This window comes from Triticum aestivum, chromosome 7B (genome assembly GCF_018294505.1).
Source record: "Triticum aestivum cultivar Chinese Spring chromosome 7B, IWGSC CS RefSeq v2.1, whole genome shotgun sequence".
NCBI classification, from domain to species: domain Eukaryota; kingdom Viridiplantae; phylum Streptophyta; class Magnoliopsida; order Poales; family Poaceae; genus Triticum; species Triticum aestivum.
Window position 1 is genome coordinate 436979050 of NC_057813.1, and position 20086 is coordinate 436999135.

A 20086-nucleotide genomic window follows, 5' to 3' on the forward strand; every position below is an offset into this window, starting at 1 on the left:
GCGGAACTGCCCCAAGTACTTAGCGGACAAGAAGGCCGGCAAAACCAAAGGTATATGTGATATACATGTAATTGATGTGTACCTTACCAGTGCTCGTAGTAGCTCCTGGGTATTTGATACCGGTGCGGTTGCTCATATTTGTAACTCAAAGCAGGAGCTGCGGAATAAGCGGAGACTGGCGAAGGACGAGGTGACGATGCGCGTCGGGAATGGTTCCAAGGTCGATGTGATCGCCGTCGGCACGCTACCTCTACATTTACCTACGGGATTAGTTTTAAACCTCAATAATTGTTATTTAGTGCCAGCTTTGAGCATGAACATTGTATCAGGATCTCGTTTAATTCGAGATGGCTACTCATTTAAATCCGAGAATAATGGTTGTTCTATTTATATGAGAGATATGTTTTATGGTCATGCCCCGCTGGTGAATGGTTTATTCTTAATGAATCTCGAGCGTAATGTTACACATATTCATAGTGTGAATACCAAAAGATGTAAAGTTGATAACGATAGTCCCACATACTTGTGGCACTGCCGCCTTGGTCACATTGGTGTCAAGCGCATGAAGAAGCTCCATGCTGATGGACTTTTAGAGTCTCTAGATTATGAATCGTTTGACACATGCGAACCATGCCTCATGGGCAAAATGACCAAGACTCCGTTCTCCGGAACAATGGAGCGAGCAACCAACTTATTGGAAATCATACATACTGATGTGTGCGGTCCAATGAGCGTTGAGGCTCGCGGAGGATATCGTTATGTTCTCACTCTCACTGATGACTTGAGTAGATATGGGTATGTCTACTTGATGAAACACAAGTCTGAGACCTTTGAAAAGTTCAAGGAATTTCAGAATGAGGTAGAGAATCAACGTGACCGAAAGATAAAGTTCTTACGATCAGATCGTGGGGGAGAATATTTAAGTCACGAATTTGGTACGCACTTAAGGAAATGTGGAATCGTTTCACAACTCACGCCGCCTGGAACACCTCAGCGAAATGGTGTGTCCGAACGTCGTAATCGCACTCTATTGGATATGGTGCGATCTATGATGTCACTTACCGATTTACCGCTATCATTTTGGGGATACGCTCTAGAGACAGCTACATTCACTTTAAATAGGGCACCGTCTAAATCCGTTGAGACGACACCGTATGAATTATGGTTTGGGAAGAAACCTAAGCTGTCGGTTCTAAAAGTTTGGGGATGCGATGCTTATGTCAAGAAACTTCAACCTGAAAAGCTCGAACCCAAGTCAGAAAAATGTGTCTTCATAGGATACCCTAAGGAAACCATTGGGTATACCTTCTACTTAAGATCCGAGGGCAAGATCTTTGTTGCCAAGAACGGGTCCTTTCTGGAGAAAGAGTTTCTCTCGAAAGAAATAAGTGGGAGGAAAGTAGGACTTGATGAAGTACTACCTCTTGAACCAGTGAGTAGCGCAGCTCAGGAAGATGTTCCTGTGGTGCCTGCACCAACTAGAGAGGAAACTAATGATGATGATCAAGGCACTTCGGATCAAGTTACTACTGAACTTCGTAGGTCTACGAGGACACGTTCCACACAAGAGTGGTATGGCAACCCTATCCTGGAAATCATGTTGTTAGACAACAGTGAACCTTCGAACTATGAAGAAGCAATGGTGGGCCCCAATTCCAACAAATGGCTTGAAGCCATGCAATCTGAGATAGGATCCATGTATTTAAACAAAGTATGGACTTTGACAGACTTGCCCGATGATCGGCGAGCAATAGAAAACAAATGGATCTTTAAGAAGAAGACGGAAGCGGATGGTAATGTTACCATATATAAAGCTCGACTTGTCGCTAAGGGTTATCGACAAGCTCAAGGGATTGACTACGATAAGACATTCTCTCCCATAGCGGAGCTGAAGTCCGTCCGAATCATGTTAGCAATTGCCGCATACTATGATTATGAGATATGACGAATGGACGTCAAAACGGCATTCCTTAATGGTCACCTTAAGGAAGATTTGTATATGATGCAGCCGGAAGGTTTTGTCGACCCTAAGAATGCTAACAAGGTATGCAAGCTCCAGCGCTCCATCTTTGGGCTGGTGCAAGCATCTCGGAGTTGGAACATTCGCTTTAATGAAATGATCAAAGCGTTTGGGTTTATGCAGACTTATGGAGAAGCCTGCGTTTACAAGAAAGTGAGTGGGAGCTCTGTAGCATTTCTCATATTATATGTGGATGACATACTTTTGATGGGAAATGATATAGAACTTTTGGACAGCATTAAGGCCTACTTGAATAAGTGTTTTTCAATGAAGGACCTTGGAGAAGCTGCTTACATATTAGGCATCAAGATCTATAGAGATAGATCAAGACGCCTCATAGGTCTTTCACAAAGCACATACCTTGATAAGATATTGAAGAAGTTCAATATGGATCAGTCCAAGAAGGGGTTCTTGCCTGTGTTGCAAGGTGTGAAATTGAGCTCGGCTCAATGTCCGACCACGGCAGAAGATAGAGAAAAGATGAGTGTCGTCCCCTATGCCTCAGCCATAGGGTCTATCATGTATGCCATGACCTGTACCAGACCTGATATAAACCTTGCCGTAAGTTTGGTAGGAAGGTACCAAAGTAATCCCGGCATGGAACACTGGACAGCGGTCAAGAACATCCTTAAGTACCTGAAAAGGACTAAGGATATGTTTCTCGTATATGGAGGTGACGAAGAGCTCGTCGTAAAGGGTTACGTCGACGCTAGCTTCGACACAGATCTGGATGACTCTAAGTCACAAACCGGATACGTGTATATTTTGAATGGTGGGGCAGTAAGCTGGTGCAGTTGCAAGCAGAGCGTCGTGGCGGGATCTACATGTGAAGCGGAGTACATGGCAGCCTCGGAGGCAGCGCATGAAGCTATCTGGGTGAAGGAGTTCATCACCGACCTAGGAGTCATACCCAATGCGTCGGGGCCGATCACACTCTTCTGTGACAACACTGGAGCTATTGCACTTGCCAAGGAGCCCAGGTTTCACAAGAAGACCAGGCACATCAAGCGTCGCTTCAACTCCATTCGTGAAAATGTTCAAGATGGAGACATAGATATTTGTAAAGTACATACGGACCTGAATGTAGCAGATCCGTTGACTAAACCTCTCCCTAGAGCAAAACATGATCAACACCAGAACGCAATGGGTGTTCGATACATCACAATGTAACTAGATTATTGACTCTAGTGCAAGTGGGAGACTGTTGGAAATATGCCCTAGAGGCAATAATAAAATGGTTATTATTATATTTCTTTGTTCATGATAATTGTCTATTGTTCATGCTATAATTGTATTATCCGGAAATCGTAATACATGTGTGAATACATAGACCACAACAAGTCCCTAGTGAGCCTCTAGTTGACTAGCTCGTTGATCAACAGATAGTCATGGTTTCCTGACTATGGACATTGGATGTCATTGATAACGGGATCACATCATTAGGAGAATGATGTGATGGACAAGACCCAATCCTAAGCATAGCACAAAGATCGTGTAGTTCGTTTAGCTAGAGCTTTTCCAAATGTCAAGTATCATTTCCTTAGACCATGAGATTGTGCAACTCCCGGATACCGTAGGAGTGCTTTGGGTGTGCCAAACGTCACAACGTAACTGGGTGACTATAAAGGTGCACTACGGGTATCTCCGAAAGTGTCTGTTGGGTTGGCACGAATCGAGACTGGGATTTGTCACTCCGTATGACGGAGAGGTATCTCTGGGCCCACTCGGTAATGCATCATCATAATGAGCTCAATGTGACCAAGTGTCTGGTCACGGGATCATGCATTACGGTACGAGTAAAGTGACTTGCCGGTAACGAGATTGAACGAGGTATTGGGATACCGACGATCGAGTCTCGGGCAAGTAACGTACCGATTGACAAAGGGAATTGTATACGGGATTGATTGAATCCTCGACATCGTGGTTCATCCAATGAGATCATCGAGGAGCATGTGGGAGCCAACATGGGTATCCAGATTCCGCTGTTGGTTATTGACCAGAGAGGCGTCTCGGTCATGTCTGCATGTCTCCCGAACCCGTAGGGTCTACACACTTAAGGTTCGGTGACGCTAGGGTTGTAGAGATATGAGTATGCAGTAACCCGAAAGTTTTTCGGAGTCTCGGATGAGATCCCGGACGTCACGAAGAGTTCCTGAATGGTCCGGAGGTGAAGAATTATATATAGGAAGTGCAGTTTCGGCCACCGGGAAAGTTTCGGGGGTCACCGGTATTGTACCGGGACCACCGGAAGGGTCCCGGGGGTCCACCGTGTGGGGCCACCTATCCCAGAGGGCCCCATGGGCGGAAGTGGGAGGGGAACCAGCCCCTGGTGGGCTGGTGCGCCCCCCTTGGGCCCCCTTGCTCCTAGGGTTGGAAACCCTAGGGGTGGGGGGCGCCTCCACTTGCCTTGGGGGGCAAGCCACCCCCTTGGCCGCCGCCCCCCTTTGGAGATTGCATCTCCTAGGGACGGTGCCCCCCAGGGGGCCTATATAAAGAGGAGGGGGGGAGGGAGGGCAGCCGCACCCAAGTCCCTGGCGCCTCCCTCTCCCCACGCACCACCTCTCCCTCTCGTAGAAGCTTGGTGAAGCCCTGCCGTGATCGCTGCTGCATCCGCCACCACGCCGTTGTGCCACTGGATCTTCATCAACCTCTCCTTTCCCCTTGCTGGATCAAGAAGGAGGAGACGTCTTCCCAACCGTACGTGTGTTGAACGCGGAGGTGCCGTCCGTTCGGTGCTAGGATCTCCGGTGATTTGGATCACGACGAGTACGACTCCCTCAACCCCGTTCTCTTGAACGCTTCCGCACGTGATCTACAAGGGTATGTAGATGCACTCCTCTCTCTCATTGTTAGATGACTCCATTGATTGATCTTGGTGAACGTAGGAATTTTTTTATTTTATGCAACGTTCCCCAACACTTTCCCTAGACGACACTAACAAGGAGTCCACTCGTTGTTCCGTATCCTCACGATGTACATCATACAAGACTCACTCGAGATCGTAACATCCGAGAGGGGACACAACGGTGTATCTGGTGCCCTGTAAAAACAGTCATGGCCGCCCTACCTGGCACGACCCCGTCCCGAGAGAGAGCACCAACTCTCCCCCGTCACTAGTAATGCAGGCTCCAAGCTAGTATCGACCTAGGTAATCAATAATGCCCTTTCCCATACAAGGGTAGAGTGGTTGCGCAGGTAAGGTTGGGATAGTCGACAAATCTTAAATCTGATCCGTTTTCGAAAACAACACACACTTGCCTCGGTACACCACTTCGTCATCAAGTGGTTACCCATCTCATCATCTCCCCCGGGCATAAGTGGCACCCGACGGGGTTTTCGAAAAGTCCTTTGAAAATACTTTGTCTCCTTCATCATGCATATACCCGTCCCTTTTTGCGTAGCATCTACTTTAGCATCCTACCTACTCCCACCGGCATAACCCTCATAAGAAGGTAGGGTCATGCACAATGAAAGTATCAACGAGGAAGTATGGTGGCAACCCATCAAGGTGGTTACCACCTCATCATGATTCCGTTGCAACAACAATATGGTGCTATATGACATGCATAAAAAGGGTTTCATAGACATGGTCAAAGGGCTGCTTGCCTTGGTCTTCATAGTCTTCAAGTCAGTCTCCTTCTTATCCAACTACTTCGTCAAATACGGCATCTATTCATCGCAACAGAAATGACGGAAAAATAAGGCAATAGTAAAAAAGAAAAACCAAAGTGCTCAGAAAAATGTCAACTTATTTTTGGTAAATACTAGGGGGAAATCTAAGAATGGGAAAATTACTAGTTATGGATTTGAAGTTGTAGAATAGGAGAAATGGATTTTCAGAGGGGAATATAAATGCTCAAATTTGGATTTAAATTTGAATAGTGCAGAAAAGTTTGATGGATATTTATGAAAATTACCCCATTAAATAGGTGGGATTTTTAGAAAAATATGGGAGTTGGAATCATTTAATTTGGATAAATATTTAATCCTGTGGAATTTCTAGAAAAGTGACAGAAAAAGAAAAAGGAAAAAATGGCATTGTGCCACTGCGCCAAAAAGGCCACAGTGCAGCAGGCCTAGAGGGGATTCAGCCCGCGCGGGGTCGAAGGCGTAAAGGCAAAATACGCCTTCAGCTGTCGCAGCGAAACGGTTCGCGCACGCGTGCGTTTTAATCCTGACGGGTGGGGCCCACCCATCAGTATGTGAGGCTCACTGCCGTCGTCTTCAACCTCGGGCCAGAGAGGGAGGCGAGCTCAGCGGCGTCGCTGTGGTCGACGACAAGGCGATCCGAGGGCACCAGTGTGCTCAGGGCGGAGTCACCGTTCGGGTGGAGGTGGAGGCGGTCGCCGGAGTGCAGGGGTTCGCCGGCGACAAGGAAGCCGGCGGAAGGGCCTCGGGAGGAGCCATGTTAGCTTGTTCCGAGCTGCCATAGGAGCGGGAGAAAGAGGGGAATGGGTCAGTGAGGTCTGGTGGTTCCAGATCAAGCAAGAGCGGGGCCGGAGAGGGGCTGTACGGCGAGATCAACGGTCGACCGAGGCGGCGGAGCTCCGGTCGATCCCGAGCATAGAAGCTCTCCGAGGTTGATTGGGTGGTGCGGGCGCGTGCTTGGGGGTGTGAGAAGGAGGTGGATGCCAAGAGAGAGACCTAGGGCAAGCTTTTATAGCCTAGCGCCGGTCCACCGTGGACTTGTGCGCCCGTGAGTTCATAGGCGAGACCAGAGGCCGTGTGGGCACACGAGGGTGAGTGTGGGCCATTCGTGGATGAGGTCTATGACCAGATGAATGCAGGGAGCGAGCGGGGGATGGCCAGAGGCTGCGCGCGTGTGAGGCCGCTCATTGGAGCTCTCAGGCGGCCATGGCGCGCGTGTGAGGGAGGCCATAGGAGGGAGAAGTAAGAGGGGGACCAGGGCTTAGCATGCTGCAGACGCCGAGGCGCATCGTCGGGCGCGTTGGGGAGGCCCGAGGTGGCCGGAGGTGGTTGGAAGGGGGCGTCTACAGTGCGGGAGCGCACTGTAGCGCGCTCCAGAGCGTGCAAATGGCCGGCATGCCATTTTTTTGGCAAAGTGGGCATGCCCTTGCATGTCCATTAGTATTTGGGGGGGGGTGCTAAGGAAGGGATCTTGGCCTTGGATGCTTTGGGTGGCCAGTGGGTGAAGAGAAAGGAAGGAGAAGAGTGGAAATGGGGCTGTCCAGAATAGAAAATGGGTGGTTCCATCCCCTTGATCAATAAGCATTAACTTGTGCTGAGTGCCAGAGGTAGAGGGAGGTTAGGAGGAGGTGTGGTAAAAAGTTGGGGCCAAGGAGAAGAGTGGAAGTGGTCAAAACAGGGGTTTTAGTAAAATGGCAGAAGGTGTTTGTTGCTGGTTTGGGCAAGAAGATGAACTCCTCTTGTCATGAGGCTTGACAGGGTCAAATGGCATGAGATAATAATAGGTTCCATCAAGGTTGAGTCCATTTGGGCAAAGTTGCCAATGCAACTTTTGTAAACCCTAGAAATTAGCAGAAATGAACTTGTGTAGATCTAGTTGAGAAAATCACTTCTCCTTGATGCACCACTTGGTGTAGTGGCCTAGTTTGATCATGTGAATATGCTCACCAAAGTTGGGGTCAAGGAGAGAAAGTTGGTAGTACAAAGTTGTTCAAATTAGATTCTGGTCAGAGAGGGTTTTGTGGCACTTTGATAAATATAACATTTTCTCCAACTTGTGCCATTTGGTCTAGATGAATTATTAGACCATTTGTGCATGTTCACAAGATTTGAGAGCATCTGGACATGTTTGGCAATGTAAAGTTGCTCAAACTTCAAAATGGACAAAAATGCATTTTGAGGGGATTTCATGGGGTTATACCATTCTCCATGACATGATACTTGTGAAGATCATCCAACATGTCATATGTGACATGCTAGAATTTTCTTGGAATTTTTGGAGAATATTTCCTTTGTAAATATTTCAAAAGCTTGAAATATCCAGAAAGGGTTTTTGAGGGATTTGACCAATATTTTGAACATGCCCATGTGTTGAAACTCTTATATATGGACAATATATGTCCACTGAGTTTCCCTAGGTTTTTTTCAAATATTTTTGAAACAATAAAATAATTTTTCCCTATTAAAGACCATTTCTGGCCTTAAGGAAAAGTTGTTAAATAAAGTAGGAAAATAACTTTTAAAATTATATTTTTGTGGTTTATGGGAGTCCTACATCTAATAGGATTCAAATATACCTTTTGAATGATTTTTCACACCCCAAGTAAAGTACTTGTAGTGCAAACCTCAACTCAGGGGTTTTTGAAAAACTAATTTTTGAAAATACTATCTGGCCAAATTATTTTTGTAAGAAAATACTATGTTGCTCTATACACATGGCATGATCATTGGGCAGAAGCTTGGGGCAAGGAGATGAAGTATAGAAGGTGGAGTTGTGTTGACTTTAAAGAGCACTTGAAAAACACAGAGAGAAAACCAACTCAAAATAAAAAGTCAAATAATGCAAAAGTTTTTGTCAAACCACATTTTATCATCTTAAGTGTTGTGCCATGAAAATCAGGGTGTGACAGACCTACCCCCCTTACAAGAATCTCGTCCCCGAGATTCCCAAACTAGGCTTGGAAAGGAATATGAAAACTGGATCCGGGGTAGTCTTCAAGTCCTCATGTTGCTTCTGCTTCCGTGTAGTGCTCCATTGAGCTTGAAGTACTTGATGGTGTGGCTTCGTGTATGACGCTCTACTTGATCCAGGTTGCTAATGGATAGCTCGCGGTAGGTTAGATTGGGCTAGGGGTCGATGGCTCGGTGGTCAATGCCCTCGTAGAGATCGGGCAAGTTAGGAAGTTGGAAACACTTCCGGGGTTGTGATGCATGGAAAGCATTGTGCACATTAGGTAACTCAGGTGGCAACTCCAGCTGGTAACTGTCTTCCCTTTGTCTCGTAGTGATCTCAGAAGGGGTTATTAAATTTTGGAGTGATCACGAAGGGGGCCGATGAATCTTGGTGTGGGTCTCCTTGTCATGGAAATGCTTGGTTCTTTAGAGAGAAGTGGCTTGTAGATACACCTGGTCTTCGACGCGGATGTTTACTTCTTGATGATAGTGGTAGTTCTTCCTCCTTGGCATGGCGGTCTTCAAATGTTCCTGGACTAGCTGAATGGCTCTTCTTCCGTCTTCGGGTGGACAAGTAGGTCACCAAATGATGATGACAACTATCTTGTCTAAGCACTCCATGAAGACTTTGTTCACGGGGTACATAAAGTAGGCTGGTGAATTAGTGGTGGCCTTGTTGAGTGTGAGCCAAGGTGGTTCTAGATCTAGTGTCAAGGCCCTAAGGTCCTGATCCGACCATGTTGTAGCTTGGTAGGGCTTAAGGGTTTCAAGGATTCTAGTGTGCGAGTGAACATTTATCATCTTATCTTTAAGCATGGTTTCTGAGCCAATAGTCTATCTAGTCCTTTAAAAAAATCACATCATATCACCGATAGCATCATTTTGCATAGGTCAACTCCAATCATCACTCATGTGATTCATATCCTCATGGCTCCCGAGAGGAGGTCTAACAAAATCATATATGTCTACAATCCCCAAACTCATATGTATGTCTACCCCTAAAAATCCATGGGTAGAACATATAAGCTGCTAAGCTTGAACGTGACAATCCAAGTGCTCAGCCTGTTCTTCCAAGGTCTAAGATAAAGAACCTCTATCCTAAGGAAACACGCCGTATGCCACTCCAAAATCTTGTTTCCTTCCTATGAATCAACTCCAACAACCCATTAACTACACCAATCATTACATGATCCAGCAGTTCTTCAAATCCAATCTCTATGGTGTTCCACACGATCTTATAATATCCTATAATCCACAAATACTGGGAAGGCTACCTTACTATAGTCAGTACACCAATTTCCATTATCATGGTCAAGTAAACTCCAAGGTCAAGCTTATATAGAACCCTAAATCAACTCTGACAATTAATCCAATCTCTTAGTTTATTGTCCACCGAGAACATGGTATCGTGTTCGAGATCATCAGTCTAAACCCAAATTACTCCGAACCATGTAGACTTACTCACCACCTATACCCCACTAGGATCACCTATTTAAATCCAAATCTCATGTCCAACGAGAATTTCTACACTTTTCCCTCAAGTCATTATCGTAATATCAACTATCACCTATCAATATCCCCTGCCTAAGACAAATCCAAATACTTCCAAGAATTCCAGCTTGCGATCATAATTGTCCTATAAATCCAATTTACTCAGGGGTAATGAAAGCTATGCTACTCTATAATCATGCTCCCACCAAGTTCATCTACCAACATGAAAGCCTCATAATCCACCAAATAGTCTCGGACGATTCCCCAAAGCCATCGATATAAACTCACCAAGTCATTTGTCCTCTGTTCCTATATCCTTATTGGTCTTCCCTATGGTATCGTCAGTTTTGGTGCTATCTTAGGATGATAATGTGCTCGTTCACTATGTCCACTAGTTCCCTAATGAACCCAGTGATAAGCAAGGTTAGGGAGGCTTAACAGGTTCTCTTGCAATTCTGTGGGTTAAGCACATGGTTAAGGATTCGAGCTGGGGTATCTTATGAAGTCTCGAAGGGTCTAGGAATGGGTTTCTAATCTTGAGGGGCAACCATAACTCTAAGGGGCTGCACTTGGTCGAGGAGGTTGTAGCAAAAGTCTTCAGTGCTGGTTGGTTGCCAAAGTAGAATCCTTGGTGTATCTTGTCTTGCTAGCCTTCAGTTGAGGAGAGAGATGAGAGGGAGAGGTATCATAGAGGAGGGGAATGCCTAAAGGGGGTTCTATAGTGCTAGTGCAAACAAACAGGTGCAAAGAGGGCCAAACAAAAGAAACAAGTTGAGGAAGGTGATATAGTCGCATACTTGTCACCTAGGGCAAAAGTGCGACCTATATCAAAACACAAACAAATAAAAACAAGCAACACACAATCATGGTTCTATTCGAACTATCATACGGACCCGACTGCGCATAGGGGGTACACGACTCATCCTACCCTAGGGGTTCTCGGACTCAGTAGTCGTGCCTTGTGCCTCATGCAGTCTTCTGAGTTTTCCTCAGGTGTTGCTACGTCTCTTGTAGTTGTTCGATGAAACAATCCAGGTTGAGCCTGAAGATTCTTCAACAACCTCTCGCCTATTGAAGTGATGGGGTGAAGATGGCTCCTCGTAACTGGCATTGACTTGGTCTTCTATTGTCTTATTAATCACGACGATCCCTTTTTGTCTTCTAAGCCGTCGATGGTACCAGGTAGGTAATCCTTTATGCAATGACATTATCAAGGTGTAATAGAGGTCCATCATGTCGGTTACGTTGATGACAACATCGACACCAAGAGCGGGGGATGAGGAGAACCGTTTTCCTGCTCACTATGGTGAGGCGGGCCAAATGGCTAGGTTCTCATCCATCGGTGGTTGCCGATACAACAACGGTAGTGATTGGGTTACTCTATTAGCGATGTATATCATGATCTTGCATATTCTATGCCCTGATCATCGTAGGCTAAGGTTGCATCATCTTGGGGCAGTGTCAAGGGTGTCACTATCTCCTGGGTTTTCAGGTCCTCATTCCTCAAGGATGTATCTTCTGTTGGTATCGTCTTGTTGTGATGTCGCCAATCTTGTGTTCAGGAGATGTGGGTGAATGTCTGGCAAGGCATCTTCCTTCTAGATTATCCACGAGGATTACAAGGGATCCAGTGGTCAGGGGCATAAGGGTTCTAGCAACCAAAGGTTTTGAAGGGGAAGAGATCAATAAGGAAAGTATACCTTAGTTTTCGAAAAACTAAGAAGGGAAGAGAAGTACATATAGTTTTGAAAACTAGTAGTAGTTTTGGAAATAGTTTTACCCTAACTAACGACCATGCTAACTAAGGCTTCCTACAGTTAGGATGGCTCTGATACCAGCTCTGTGGGGACCCCGACTCATAAGTCGAGATCACCGAATGCGCGTGTACAGTGATCCCAGAGATCAATGCTCACTGAACGCACAGAAGCTGAATAACAAGAGTCTTACATCCATACATACTGTCTTACACAAATTATGACCATTATGGTCAAGTCTTACATTGATAAAGCCTTAAGGGCTGAACATCAAATGAAACACAAGCAGCGGAAATCTTCGTCAATAAGTAGAGCCCATGCCATCACTCTACAGGCATTCTGACTGGGAAGCGTCCTAGTTCGCGTGTTCGTCTCCAAAGAACTCTTCCTCGAACTCCTGTTCTTCCATGCCTGGTCAATTAAATAACCAGTGGCAAGCCAATGAGTACTTTGAATGTACTCGCAAGCAACCCATGTTTTGGTCCCAGATGTAACAATGCATGATATAGGTAAATTTTTGCAGAAAGCTAGTTTTGAGTGCACTGACATGTTCAACAACTTGTAAGACATACATCAGGAGAATTCAAGTAACCATGAGGACAGGTTACAGATATCAACATAAATAGAGTGGGCATCAACCCAACTCAATCATTGTGTCAAGCCATCTGACTTAACTCAAATAGTTTTATCGACACACATGCACGGTTTGTAAACTCTGGACGTAGTTTAAGAAGCACCGCCCAACTGTCCTTGACCGTGGACACGACTATTCGAATAGTTTTACACTCTGCAGAGGTTGCACACTTTACCCACAAGATCCGGGGAACTTCCGTGTCATCCACAACCCGCGATACCTCAAGTACCCGGGGTAAGCACCCGATCACTACCTTTCCCTAGAAGACACTAACAAAGAGTCCACTCGTTGTTCCGTATCCTCACGATGTACATCATACGAGACTCACTCGAGATCGTAACATCCGAGAGGGGACACAGTGTATCCGGTACCCTGTAAAAACATTCATGGCCGCCCTACCTGGCACGACCCCGTCCCGAGAGAGAGCACCAACTCTCCCTCGTCACTAGTAATGCGGGCTCCAAGCTAGTATCGACCTAGGTAATCAATAATGCCCTTTCCCATACAAGGGTAGAGTGGTTGCGCATGTAAGGTTGGGACAGTCGACAAATCTTAAATCTGATCCGTTTTCGAAAACAACACACACTTGCCTCGGTACACCACTTCGTCATCAAGTGGTTACCCATCTCATCATCTCTCTCGGGCATAAGTGGCACCCGACGGGGTTTTCGAAAAGTTCTTTGAAAATACTTTGTCTCCTTTATCATGCATATACCCGTCCCTTTTTGCGTAGCAACTACTTTAGCATCCTACCTACTCCCACCGGCATAACCCTCATAAGAAGGTAGGGTCATGCACAATGCAAGTATCAACAGGGAAGTACGGTGGCAACCCATCAAGGTGGTTACCACCTCATCATGATTCCGTTGCAACAACAATATGGTGCTATATGACATGCATAAAAAGGGTTTCATAGACATGGTCAAAGGGCTGCTTGCCTTGGTCTTCATAGTCTTCAAGTCCTTCTCCTTCTTCTTATCCAACTACTTTGTCAAATACGGCATCTATTCGTCGCAAAAGAAATGACGGAAAAATAAGGTAATAGTAAAACAGAAAAACCAAAGTGCTCAGAAAAATGTCAACTTATTTTTGGTAAATACTAGGGGGAAATCTAATAATGGGAAAATTACTAGTTATGGATTTGGAGTTGTAGAATAGGAGAAATGGATTTTCAGAGGGGAATATAAATGCTCAAATTTGAATTTAAATTTGAACAGTGCAGAAAAGTTTGAAGGATATTTATGAAAATTACCCCATTAAATAGGTGAGATTTTTAGAAAAATATGGGAGGTGGAATCATTTAATTTGGATAAATATTTAATCTTGTGGAATTTCTGGAAAAAGTGACAGAAAAAGAAAAGGAAAAAATGGCACTGTGCCACTGCGCCAGAAAGGCCACAGTGCAGCAGGCCTAGAGGGGATTCAGCCCGCGCGAGGCTGCCACGTCGAAGGCATAAAGGCAAAATACGCCTTCAGCTGTCACAGCGAAACGGTTCACGCGCGTGTGCGTTTTAAACCTGACGGGTGGGGCCCACCCGTTAGTATGTGAGGCTGACTGACGGGCCCCACGGCCGTCGTCTTCAACCTCGGGCCAGAGAGGGAGGCGAGCTCACTGGCGTCCCTATGGTCGACGGCGAGGCGATCCGAGGGCACCGGTGTGCTCAGGGCGGAGTCGCCGTTCGGGTGGAGGTGGAGGCGGTCGCCGAAGTGCAGGGGTTCGCTGGTGACGAGGAAGCCGGCGGAAGGGCCTCGGGAGGAGCCTAGTTAGCTCGATCCAAGCTACAATAGGAGCGGGAGAAAGAGGGGAATGGGTCAGTGAGGTCTGGTGGTTCCAGATCGAGCAAGAGCGGGGCCAGAGAGGGGCTGTACCGCGAGATCAACGGTTGACTGAGGCGGTGGAGCTCCGGTCGATCCCGAGCATAGAAGCTCTCCGAGATTTATTGGGTGGTGCGGGAGCGTGCTTGGGGGTGTGAGAAGGAGGTGTATGCCAAGAGAGTGACCTGGGGCGAGCTTTTATAGCCGGGCACCAGTCCACCGTGGACTCGTGCACCAGCGAGGTCACAGGCGAGACCAGAGGCCGTGTGGGCACACATGGGTGAGTCTGGGCCGATCGTGGATGAGGTCTACGACCAGGTGAATGAAGAGAGCAAGAGGGGAAGGGCCAGAGGCTGCGCGCGTGTGAGGCCGCTCATTGGAGCTCTCGGGCGGCCATGGTGCGCATGTGAGGGAGGCCGTAGGAGGGAGAAGGAAGAGGGGGACCAGGGCTTAGCATGCTGCGGACGCCGAGGTGCATCGTCGGGCGCTCTGGGGAGGCCCGAGGTGGCCGGAGGTGGTTGGCAGGGGCGTCTACAGTGCGGGAGCGCACTGTAGCGCGCTCCAGAGCGTGCAAATGGCCGGCATGCCATTTTTTGGCAAAGTGGGCACGCCCTTGCATGTCCAGTAGTATTTGGGGGGGTGCTAAGGAAGGGATCTTGGCCTTGGATGCTTTGGGTGGCCAGTGGGTGAAGAGAAAGGAAGGAGAAGAGTGGAAATGGGGCTGTCCAGAATAGAAAATGGGTGGTTCCATCCCCTTGATCAATAAGCATTGACTTGTGCTGAGTGCCAGAGGTAGAGGGAGGTTAGGAGGAGGTGTGGTAAAAAGTTGGGGCCATGGTGAAGAGTGGAAGTGGTCAAAACAGGGGTTTTAGTAAAATGGCAGAAGGTGTTTGTTGCTGGTTTGGGCAAGAAGATGAACTCCTCTTGTCATGAGGCTTGACAGGGTCAAATTTCATGAGATAATAATAGGTTCCACCAAGGTTGAGTCCATTTGGGCAAAGTTGCCAATGCAACTTTTGTAAACCCTAGAAATTAGCAGAAATGAACTTGTGTAGATCTAGTTGAGCAAATCACTTCTACTTGATGCACCACTTGGTGTAGTGGCCTAATTTGGTCATGTGAGTATGCTCACAAAAGTTGGGGTCAAGGAGAGAAAGTTGGTAGTACAAACTTGTTCAAATTAGATTCTGGTCAGAGATGGTTTTGTGGCACTTTGATCAATATAACATTTTCTCCAACTTGTGCCATTTGGTCTAGATGAATTATTAGACCATTTGTGCATGTTCACAAGATTTGAGAGCATTTGGACATGTTTGGCAATGTAAAGTTTCTCAAACTTCAAAATGGACAGAAATGGTTTTGAGGGGATTTCATGGGGTTATACCATTCTCCATGACATGATACTTGTCAAGATCATCTAACATGTCATATGTGACATGCTAGAATTTTCTTAGAATTTTTGGAGAATATTTCCTTTGTAAATATTTCAAAAGCTTGAAATATCTAGAAAGGGTTTTTGAGGGATTTGACCAATATTTTGAACCTGACCATGTGTGGAAACTCTTATATATGGACAATATATGTCCACTGAGTTTCCCTAGTTTTTTGTCAAATATTTTTGAAACAATAAAATATTTTTCCCTATTAAAGACCATTTCTGGCCTTAAGGAAAAGCTTTTAAATAAAATAGGAAAATAACTTTTAAAATTATATTTTTGTGGTTTATGGGAGTCCTACATCTAATAGTATTCAAATATACCTTTTGAATGATTTTTTACACCCCAAGTCAAGTACTTGTAGTGCAAACCTCAACTCAGGGATTTTTGAAAAACTAATTTTTGACAATACTATCTGGCCAAATTATTTTTGTAAGAAAATACTATGTTGCTCTATACACATGGCATGATCATTGGGCAGAAGCTTGGGGCAAGGAGATGAAGTATAGAAGGTGGAGTTGTGTTGACTTTAAAGAGCACTTGAAAAACACAGAGAGAAAACCAACTCAAAATAAAAAGTCAAATAATACAAAAGTTTTTGTCAAACCACATTTTATCATGATTTATCATCTTAAGTGTTGTGCCATGAAAATCAGGTGTGATAGTGTGCTCCTGAGGTCGGGCCACAGGCCGGGGCTCCTATGGCAGGTGGTTGAGGGAGCTCTTCCCGAGGCTGCGCCGCGCTTGAAAGTGATGGTGTCACCGACGGCTTGAAGAGCCGCTCCTCGAAAACGCCGGGTTCCTGAGGAAGTCGCCTGGACGCCCTCTTGGCGATGTCATCAGCCTCTTGGTTGGTGCCACGGGGCACATGCTGCAGCTCCAGCCCCCAGAACTGCTTCTCCATCTTGCATACTTCCGCAAGATATGCCTCCATGTGCTCGTTCTTCGGCTTGTACACCTTGTTGGAGAAGTTGACAAGGAGTTGTGAATCACCCTTGATGGTGAGGCGCTTCACTCATAGTGCTGCTGCAGCTTTTAGGCCTGCTATGAGGAACTCATATTCTGCTATGTTGTTAGAGACCTTCTGGCACTGCTGGAAACAGAGTTGTACGGCGTAGTAGTGTAAGTGCATCTAGTGCCACCCCTAGTTGGTTTTGGAGTATTGACGACAAATTTGGTTGAGGGACTAATGCGTTTGTGAGAATTGCAGGATAACGCAGGTAGTGTCCCTCATTGATTCGGTTTACCTACCGGAGATGACCCTTAAAAATGTATGAAGACATTGACGACAATGGTGGTATGTGAAGATATTCATATTGAAGTCTATGACATGAGAAGACATTGAGTGAAGACTATGGAGCGCGAAGACTGTGTCGTCTCGTTGTCTCCTTTTTCTTCTTTGTTGAGTCATAGGAACCACCGTACTGTTAAGTGGGGTCCAAGTGAACAAAGTCAGAATGACTAAAGTGATGCTCAACCCAAATCCTATGTCTTCGAGCGAAGACAACGAGAGCAAATCTTATCCAGAGCTGGATGAGTCAGCTTTGCTTTTAGCCCAAGTAAAGTTGCCGTGTGTGTTTGAAATCTGACCGTTGGAACACGTGTCAGTTCCTTAGTGACCCAGGGTCATTTCGGACATATCAGGTCGGGTTGCCTAGTGGCTATAAATAGCCCACCCCCTACACCATAAATTGGTGGCTGCTCAGAGTTAGTGCACGGCTTTTGTCGTTTGAGAGCAACCCACCTCGAAGCCTTTGAGAGAGAGAAATCCTTGCGAGGACCAAGCCCAAACACCCAGAGCCAAAGAGTGTTAGGCATCACTAAAGTCTTTCTGTCTGTGTGACTTGAAGACTTATTACACTTGAGGACTGTGAATCCTCCAGCCGGTTAGGCGTCGCGTTCTGAGAATCCAAGAGTCATTGTGGATTGCTGGTGAACGAAGTCTGTGAAGGTTCGGAAGTCTACCTTGAAGACTTACTAGAGTGATTGGGCGAGGACTGTGTGTCCTTAGCTCAAGGGGAATAAGGTGAAGACACAGTCTTCTGAGTTGAATCTCAGCCTCCCTAACCAGACGTACAGTTGTCACAGCAACTGGAACTGGTCCAACAAACCCTGTGTCTTCAACAAGTGACTGGTTCTATCCTATCCCTCACTTTACTTGAGTTTGTCTTCACGAAGTCATTGCCTATTTGTTGTACCTGTTTGACTTCATTGCTTGACTACTATCGTTGATTGGCTTCATACTATCTTCCATCCTGATCCTTACTACTAAGCTGCTATTAGTCTTGTACTTTCACATCATTGCATACTTGACTATGGTTTGCTCGTTGTAGTTTATCTTCCGCTGCAGATCAATTAGGTTATTTCTATTGTTTGTCTTTGAAACTTCCACGTTTTGAAGACTTTCATAAAAATCGCCTATCCACCCATGACCACAAGAAGATAACCTGCCACAAGTGCAAGAAACCTGGTCACTACATATCTGAGTGTCCAATGTGGGACAATGAGAAGAAGAAGAAGAAATACAAAGAATATGATTCTAATGACAAGAAGAAGAAATCCTCAAAGTCTTCTTCCAAGTCTTCTTCCAAGTCTTCATCACACAAGAAGACCTCATCTGGCAAGGCTCGTGCTTTTGTTGGCAAGGAAATGGATTCAGAGGAGGAGTCTGCTTCTGAAGAGGCGGAGGTGGAGTCTGAAGAAGAGTCCGACCCTGGCGTTGCAAGTCTGGCTCTAGCTACAGCCTATGTTGCCAAGTCCATCTTCAACACTGAAGACAATGACTTCCACACCAACGCTGAAGCTGATGACAAGGACGACCCTGCTCCCACCTACTGCTTCATGGCACGTGGTGCCAAGGTAAAATCATGTGATGCTTACTTTCAAACATCAAGTGAAGATGACTCTGATTGTGAATCCAAACCCAGCTACAAAACACTTGCTAAAATTGCAACTGAACAACAAAAAGCTATGGAAGATACTCAAAAACTGTTAGACAAAAGCGATGACCTGTTGGACGCGGAAATGACTCGTTCACAGTCCTTAGTTGAAGACATAAAAAATCTTCATGCTAAGTACCAAGAACTTGAAAGTCGTCATGAAACGCTCTCAACCACTTATGAAAAGCTCTCATATGATTATCTTCAAAGGAAGCAAGAGCTTGAGAAATTGAGAGCGGCTCATGAAGATCTTCAAAAAGAGAATGAGTCACTTCGCACTCAACAGATCAGTCCCGCTTAGGATGGATTTGAACCACCATGTCTAAAATGCATTGAGCGTGATAACGCTACATCTGTTGCTGAATGTTCCACTGCTGCTACTGTTGCCTTGTCTTCAACTACTGATGTGGTAACTAACCCTTCTGCGGAGGATACCACTACTATTACTGATGAAAATGCTAAGTTGAAGACATTGCTTGAAACAGGGATGTATAAAAGTCTGAAAGGACATCAGACACTTTGCGATGTCCTCAAAAAGCAGATTCTGAACCGAAACCCTAGGAAAGAGGGTGTTGGGTTCGAGAGGAAATGAATGTTGATGGTTCCTACTGGAAGCCTGAGCAGTATCCCAAAACCACATGGGTTGCTGCAAAGGGACCTTCAGTAGATCCATCCACCTTATCTGGATTTACCTGTGCTAATCCTATCATCATTGATGAATCCTTTGATGCAAACTATAAACTATTCAAGAATCAGAATGGTGAAGTGTTTGCCAGGTATATTGGTACTACTACAGGAATGGACCACCTATGAAGAAGATCTGGGTACCTAAGCAGTGTATTGAGAATCTTCCTATGAATGTCATCATGACACCACCAAGGAAGAAGACAAACCCCAGACCTATGGCTTCATATGGCCCAAAGGCTTCATACAGATACAGGACTCAACTGAGTCACCCTAACGCCAATGTTTTGCAGGGAAACCATACTCAGACTTATGAATATGAGCGCGTGTCTTCAAACCGCTATGTTCATAGAACTAAGAACTTTTCTGCTTATTCATATGAGTATCATTCATCTCCTGCAAGGCTATTTGCTAGGGCTCCAAAGCCAAAATTCTCAGATGCTGCACTTAGACTCATTGCTTCTAAGCCACCCCTGAAGATGTGGGTGGTTAAGAAGAACTAACTTTCATTTGCAGGGAAAGGTCTCCAGCCTGTAATCAAAGGCGTCCGATGCTATTGCTGGGGACCTAAAACACATTAAGGGACGCATGATAAAATGATCTTACTATGTATTTCATATTTGAATCGCTTACCAGTCATACTATGAGTCCTAACCTGATCTAAGCTGTGATAATCCTCGTGTGCGTCAAATGCTTATGCTTCACAACACTCT